Source organism: Gossypium arboreum, chromosome 4 (genome assembly GCF_025698485.1).
Source record: "Gossypium arboreum isolate Shixiya-1 chromosome 4, ASM2569848v2, whole genome shotgun sequence".
In the NCBI taxonomy this organism is placed as follows: domain Eukaryota; kingdom Viridiplantae; phylum Streptophyta; class Magnoliopsida; order Malvales; family Malvaceae; genus Gossypium; species Gossypium arboreum.
The window spans coordinates 112,420,677-112,428,554 of NC_069073.1; the positions used below are offsets into that span (position 1 = coordinate 112,420,677).

At 38.7% G+C, this 7,878-nt stretch overlaps 1 non-coding gene across 1 annotated transcript; it reads right to left on the minus strand.

Annotated features, from left to right (window-relative positions):
- Positions 1 to 1,507: 1,507 nt before the first annotated feature.
- On the minus strand, positions 1,508 to 1,614 carry LOC128292372 (small nucleolar RNA R71). Its single transcript, XR_008282356.1, has one exon. It is a non-coding gene; the product is annotated as a small nucleolar RNA R71 (small nucleolar RNA).
- Positions 1,615 to 7,878: the final 6,264 nt, after the last annotated feature.

A 7,878-nucleotide genomic window follows, 5' to 3' on the forward strand; every position in this document is an offset into this window, starting at 1 on the left:
GAGATGTTTTCTTATTTAGTTATGAACTAAATCCCTTAAATACCTAAGGGGAATGAAACCTAAGACGAATCTTGTTATTATTTTCTGAATCGTATGATAAATATTTAACTTGTTCTTAATTATGTGTTCTTAATTCTTGTTTTGATATCCTAGGATACTAATTCAAGACACGTTCTTATTCAGAGGAAGAATAAACCCTGTCTAAGAGTACATTTGCCATAATTAAGCGGAGTTGATTGCGCGCCTAGAAATAGGGTGACAAGATTTTGCTAGATTAGGGTGAAACCTAATAAGGGGATCCATAGATTGAGTTAATGCAACCCTAGAGTGTTAATTAGAGAAAAGTCTCGGTTATTCAATCTAGGGATTAGACGTTATTAGTCTTGAATAGGGATAATAACATAACTTAGGGATCTCTACGGAACAAGTTAAATAAATAAATTGTCCAGTTCGGAGCCAGAATAACAAGTAAAGTCTAGGTGGATTTTTCCTTAGGTATTGTCTAAAGTCGATCGATTTTCCCAAAAGCAATTTCCCAATTCTTTTCTCTGTGCATTCTTAGTTTAGATAATTAGTTAATTAAAACAAACCCTTTTATTCTTAGGCTAGATAATAAAGAGATAGTTATTACTAGTACTTTTGGTTCTCTTGGGTACGATATCCCAGTCTTGCCATTACTATACTATTGTTCAATAGGTGCGCTTACCTTTTAATCGTGATAATAGTTAGTCTAGGTTTGATCTTCAATATAAATATTTATTACTTGTTACGAATCACACGATCAAGTTTTTGGCGCTGTTGCCAGGGATCTGAAATATTAGGAACACTAAATTTTTATTACTTTAGCCATTTATTTTTCTTGTAATTTAATTTAATTTAATTTAATTTTACTATTTATTAATTTACTTTTTCTTTCTCATGGCAGGTCTTTATAGTTTATAACTAGAAGAAACCCGTTAGGACCCTTACTTTTTGACGAAGAAATCGATCGAGCAGTTCGTAGAAATCAAAGAGAAATAAGGCGTAGTTTACGATACACAGAAAATGAACAAGAAGATAATACTCAACCTCTGACCGACGAGATGGCTGAAAACCAAGACAATCAGCTGCCTCCTGCAATTGCAGCTAATCAAAATCCTGCTCCATGTACTATGTATGACTATGCTAAACCCTCTTTAACAGGAACTGAATCAAGTATAGTTAGACTTGCTATTGCTGCGAATAATTTTGAATTAAAACCTAACACTATTCAGATGATACAACAGTTTGCTCATTTTGATGGTTTGCAGGATGAAGATCCCAACACTTAGCAAATTTCCTGGAATTTTGCGATACATTCAAAATCAATGGCGTTTCTGATGATTCCATCCGTCTTCGGTTATTTCCCTTCTCCCTGAGAAACAAAGCTAAACAGTGGTTAAACTCGTTACCACGAGGGTCTATCACTACTTGGGAGCAAATGGCCGATAAATTTTTACTAAAATATTTTTCGCTGGCTAAAACAGCTAAATTGCGTAATGATATCTCTTCTTTTGTGCAGATGGATTTAGAAACACTTTAGGATGCATGGGAGAGATACAAAGACTTACTGAGAAGGTGTCCTCACCATGGGTTACCACTTTGGCTACAAGTTCAAACGTTCTACAATAGTGTGAATCCCTCGACAAGACAAATGATTGCCACAGCTGTTGGCGGAACCATCAACAATAAAACACCAGAAGATGCCTATGAATTTATAGAGGAGATGTCACTGAATAACTATTAGTGGCAAGTTATGAGGACAAAGCCAATGAAAACAGCCGACGTTTATAACGTCGACTCAGTTACTATGTTGTCAAATCAGGTAGAACTTCTCAATAAAAAGATTGATAGTTTTCTTGGTTCTACCCAGGTACATCAAGTAATGAGGTGTGACTCAAGCGAAGGAGGTGTGCATACAAAATACCAATCCTTCAATCCCACAACCGAAGAGGAACAAGTCAACTATATGGGTAACAATAACTTTAGATCTCAAAATAACCCATACAGTAATACTTATAATGCAGGTTGGAGGAACCACCCAAATTTCTCCTGGGGTGGTCAAGGGAATCAAAAGCCATAAAATCTCAAGGTTTTCAACAGCCACCTTATCAACAAGAGAAGAAACCAAACCTTGAAAAGATGCTTTCTAAATTCATCTCGGTGTTAGAAACCCGTTTCCAAAATATCGAGACAGCACTTAAGAATCAACAAGCATCGATCCAAGGACTTAAACCCAGATAGGCTAGCTGTCCAAATTAATCTCCAAATAGCCACAAGGTAGCCTACCAAGTAATACTGAACCTAATCCGACGGAACATCTCAATGCAATTAGCACTCAAAATAAGGAAGGATTTGTTGCACCTGAGTTAGAATTACAGCAAGACAACGCGATGAACAAAGGTCGAGAAGAGGTACACAATGATGATCCTAAATAGGTAAGTACGAATCATGAACCTCATGTGCCATATCCTAAAGCGATGACGAAAGACAGAACAGAAGAACAATTCGGTAAGTTTGTCAAACTCTTAAAGAAATTACATATTAACTTACCTTTTATTGAAGTTCTTTCGCAGATGCCTAAATCAGCAAAATTCTTAAGGGACCTTCTGAGCAATAAAAGGAAATTAGATGCTACATCGCATGTGGAGCTCAATGCAGTCTGCTCAGCTATTCTAAGGAATGAGCTACCTAACAAATTGAAAGATCAAGGGAGTTTTACAATTCCTTGCTTAATTGGTAGTTTATTTGTGAATAATGCTTTAGCTGATCTAGGGGAAAGTATAAATGTTACGCCGTATAAAATGTTTAAACGACTAGGTCTCGGTAAACCCAAATAGACTAGGATGAGCATACAATTGGCTGACAAAAAAGTTAGATTTCCTAAGGGTATTATTGAAGACGTTCTCGTTAAGATTGATAAATTTATTTACCCAGTAGACTTTGTCGTCTTAGACACGGATGAGGATAATGAGGTACCTTTAATTTTAGGACGACCCTTTTTAGCAACTACCAGAACCATTATTAATGTAGGCACAGGAGAGCTAACACTTCGTACAGGAGATGACGCAGTAACACTCCAAGCACGCGATTCAGTCAAAACTTCTAAGACTCAAGATAACGCTATGAAACTTGTCGATGATAAAACTAATATTCAATCATTCTTGCAGGAACCTCCTTGGACCAAGACAACGGAGGTAGTGCGCTATTATCAAGTAGAGAACAAAGACGTCCATGAAGAATGAAGACTATTGATAGAGGAGTTAGATAAATGGCGAGAACACAAACCAAGAACATATGATAAACCGAAACTGCACAAAAACAAGCCCGATACCTCTCCTAATCAACTTAAGCTTGGCGATACAGTGTTACTAGATGCATTTGACCCTCACATTGTCACTACCACACCAAATGAGGAAATCCCTCTTACGGTACTCAGTATTTTCCCATTCGGTACGGTTGAGGTGAGTCATCCCAAGTTCGGCACTTTTAAGGTAAACAACACCTGATTAAAACTTTATTTTAAAATTAACAGCAGAACGAGGAGTATGAACTCCTCAAACCACCATGATAAATCAACGGAGAGGTAAGTCGAGCTTAGACTATAAATAAGCGCTTCTCGGGAGGCAACCCGAGCACTAACATTATTAATTTCTTTAAATTTTGATATTTAACTCCTAACCTACTAATAGAAATTTTGAATACAGGTGTTTCCACAGAGACACGACCAATCACACGGGCGTGCTTAAGGCCGTGTGAAAATAGGGTAAATGATTTCCCTAACATGGGCTACGATAAAACGCCACGGTCGTGTGACATGGCCGTGGTCAAGCCTGTCAAAACAACACGAGCATGCGACACGCCCGTGTGGAGGAACCATGGATGAACCTGTTAAAACAGCACGGGCGTGCAACACGCCCGTGTCGAATACCCGTGGTCGAACCTGTCAAATGTCCACAGGTGTAGGGTAGAACAAACGGTCGTGGGAGAAGCGAACAAAGCCAGACACGGTCGTGCGACACGGCCGTGGGAACCAACACGCTCGATGCATACGGGCGTGTGTCAAAATTTAGATGCGCCAAAATAGAAAAAACGCGAAACACACGGGCTGAAATTGGGGCACACGGGCGTGTCCCATGGCCGTGTGTCCCAAGATCTATAAATAGGCTACACTATTCATTGTCTTCTCCATTCAAAAACCCTAACCCTAGCCGCTGCAACTCCACACAGCCCCTTGCCACGCCCATGCGTCACCGTCAATTTCGTTTTCAAAGCTCAATCCCTCTCTCTTAGCATTTGTTTACTCCTTTCACTTCTATTTTAGTCATTATTACTGCTTATTATTACAATAATCTCCATTACTTTTGAACTAGTTTCCACTTTTGTTCCTTACTTTTTTTAGTTTGCATTTATAGGTTCTTTATTATACATTTCAAATTAAATCTAGTTGTTTGACACACCTCATAGCCATGACATTACTATGCTTATTTTCATGCTATTATCATGTTATTGTCTATCATTTAAATTGCATTCCTAGGTTAGTTACCATATAATTTATGTTAAATTGAGACGAGGAAAACCTTATACCCATTACATTTCTATTCTCATTCTCACGATTATAGTGGTTGAGTTTGCTTTATATTAATAGTTTTGGCTGAAATAGTTTACTTCCCCTTCGAATATGTTTACCTATTATTATTCTTTATATCACAGACCTTCAATGTCATATTCAAGAGGAAAGAAAACCGCCGTACCAGCCTCGAAGAAAAGGAAGGGAGCGTCATCCTCCATGGGTCCAACTGCGGAAATTCGTCACCCTTTCCTACAGTTTCCACGAGGGCCCCAAGAAGAGCTCTTCCAAATACTTCGAGTCTGACCTTTAGCAGTAGGCCATTGCATAGACTGGGCTACCGTAGAACAAGTCCAGATGACTGATACGATTCGGGCTCTCTTAACCACCGCCTCGTGGAAGCTATTTTTCGGGATTATTGAGCCGACATACCTTGAGCTCACGATGGAACTCTGCTCAATGTTCCATCTCTAGACCGTAATGACAAGGTACGATGATCCCAGCATGGTCCAGTTTCACCTAGGCTAATTAATCCGCCAGCTAAGCGTCCCAGAATTTGGTGCTGCACTAGGCCTATATACGGAGGAGTTTAGGGAGGAGAATGAATTACATGCTCTTAGTCGCCACATACATTTCTCTCCCTCGAAGTGCTGGCACAGTTTGGCCCTTAGCACGGCCTTGTACAATCCTAGTCGCTCCAAGGTATCAGTTCTCCCACCATCCCTGAGGTACTTACACGCTATTTTAGCTCACACGATTACAGGGAGGCGTGAGAGCACTGGCGTCATCAACACCCACGACGTCTACTTCTTATGGTGCATGTCACAAGGGCACATCATCGACCTTGCCTATTTCATAGCCCTCGCGATTCAGCACCAGACGGAGCGGCATCGGAAGGGGGTCATCTCTATTGGCCCCTACATGCTTGGCTGGCGTGACACTTCGGGCTCCTCAACACCGTAGCCCAAGAATCATCCCTCACCCTCATCGGCCAGATGTCTCCACAAGGTATCTCGAGCATGCTTAGCATGAGGATGATCGAGAGGCACCAAGGACATTCCTGATGATGTCCCCCCACAGCACGAGGACCCACCGACTCAGTCACCACCTCCCTCTCGTCCAGTTTATGCGACGGCTTCATATGCTGACATCTCTGAGCGCCTCACCCAATTTGAGCAGCAGTGTTTTCAATGATTTAACAACATTGATGCTACTCTACACCAGATTTGTCAGCACCTCCACATCTCATTGCCAGCCCCACCTCGCGAACCATCTAGTGATGAAGATGTTTAAAAATACTTATTTATTATTTTATGTTTTAAATTTTTATTGAAAATACTTTTTATCTTTATTAGATTTTAGAAAGTTTATTTTTATTTTTTTATTTCATTATTAATTTCGGTTATTTCTTTTTGAGTAATTATTCTTCCTAATATCCTCTAAAAAGTTCCTGATTTTATCACAGTTATACAGAGCTTTTAAGCTCAGCATCACATAGGAACTAAAACTACCACAGGAAAAGCTTCCCCACGACTGCCATGTCTTGCTCGACCACGACCATAGCCACTACTAGATATAATATTCTTGTGGCGCAGGATTTATGGACTAATGAACCTCTACAACCGCTGGAGTATCCTCCTCCATTCTTGAACCGATCACTCTCCAAAACTCTAGTTCGAGGAATTCATTATACAAGAAGTGTCACTTCTCTCCCTATCTTATTTTTATTCTCTAAAATCTATCTTTATACATTTAGGGCAATGTACATTTTAAGTGTGGGGGGTATTTATTAATGATTGCCTTGTTCTCTTAAAAAATCTCTCATATCATATTTAGGATAAATTTTGATTGCTTTATGATTTTGATTGATATATCTTGAATTAAAACATAGGGATTTATGCGTTGATTGTTCAAACTTTAAGTTATTAGAGAATCAAGTATGATAAGTTGATTTTTAAGAAATTAAAATTATAAGTTGTTTCCCCAAGTCTAGATATTTCTTTGAATTAGAATTCACGAGTCTAAACATCAAAAAGCCATAATTTTTGTGAGATTTTTGAGCCTTTTGAGCATCTATTCATCCTTTCATGCTCACTTTTATTATTGCTTTGAGTGCGTCAGTATTGAACTGTTATTCTAGAACTTGCTTGATTATGCATATCGAGATCACACCGTTTGATTTGATATGTCAAAATGATTAAGGCACTTAGGATTAACCCACTCATGCCATGAAAAGCCTTCCTCCACGATTAACCCCTAGTAACCCCTCTTGAACCTAACAAGCCATTCCTTGTATTACCCTTAATATTAACCATTAACCCATTATTGTTGAAATCCCCCAAATTAATTTGATCCCTATTTTTGTCGAGATCTAAGTTGGAAAAGTTGCTTAGCTATGTTTTTCTTCTTTATCTAACTTGTTCTTAAAAAAAAAAAAGCTATGTATACATATTAGTAATTTCATATTCTGAGAAGAAGCTTTGTTGTACGCAAGTGAAGGTTAACTCTTTTTCTACCCTAAACCCTAAACCCTAAACCACACCCCCCTAACCAAGTCGCACTACAACCATCAAAGACCTTTTGATTGATGTATCATCTTAAATTATAGTGGTGGAGATTTGATTTTCATGCAAGCCTATGGTAATGACTTTTCATTATTGACTATTGAGTGCTTCATTTATTGTCCTTAAACACCTCGAGTGATTTGAGTGAATCTTTAGTGGGGATGTGAAACTCTGTGATATTCTGAATCAAAGGTAATTACTTAGATGCGAAGAGACACCTATGTTTACATGATTAAATACTCAACTTGGAATGTTTGAAACTTAAGGTAATTTTGATTATGAGTTGAGGATTTTGCTTGAGGACAAGAAAATGCATAAGTGTGGGGGTATTTGATAAACCGTAAATTATAAATATTTTTACCCTATTTTTAATGCATTTTATGGATTATTTCTCATTAGAATTAGTGAATTCGATGCTCCTAATACTTTAATTTCATATTTTATACTTAGGAGAGCATAGGAGAGTGAAAAGAACGAGAAATGGTCCAAAAACGGAGAAAATGGGCCAAAGTACGAAATCAACACGGCCTGGACCTCCTCACACGGGCAGACCACACGGCCGTGTCAATTTGGCAGGCTCAAACACGGCCTGAAGTAATCAAATACGAGTGTGTCAAAGATGTGTGTCCCTACCAAGCCCAAGTTGAGTCCAATTTAAAAAAGGCCAATTTTGAGGGTTTTTAGGCATTCCAAAGCCTATAAATACGCATTAGAGGAGGAGAAAAT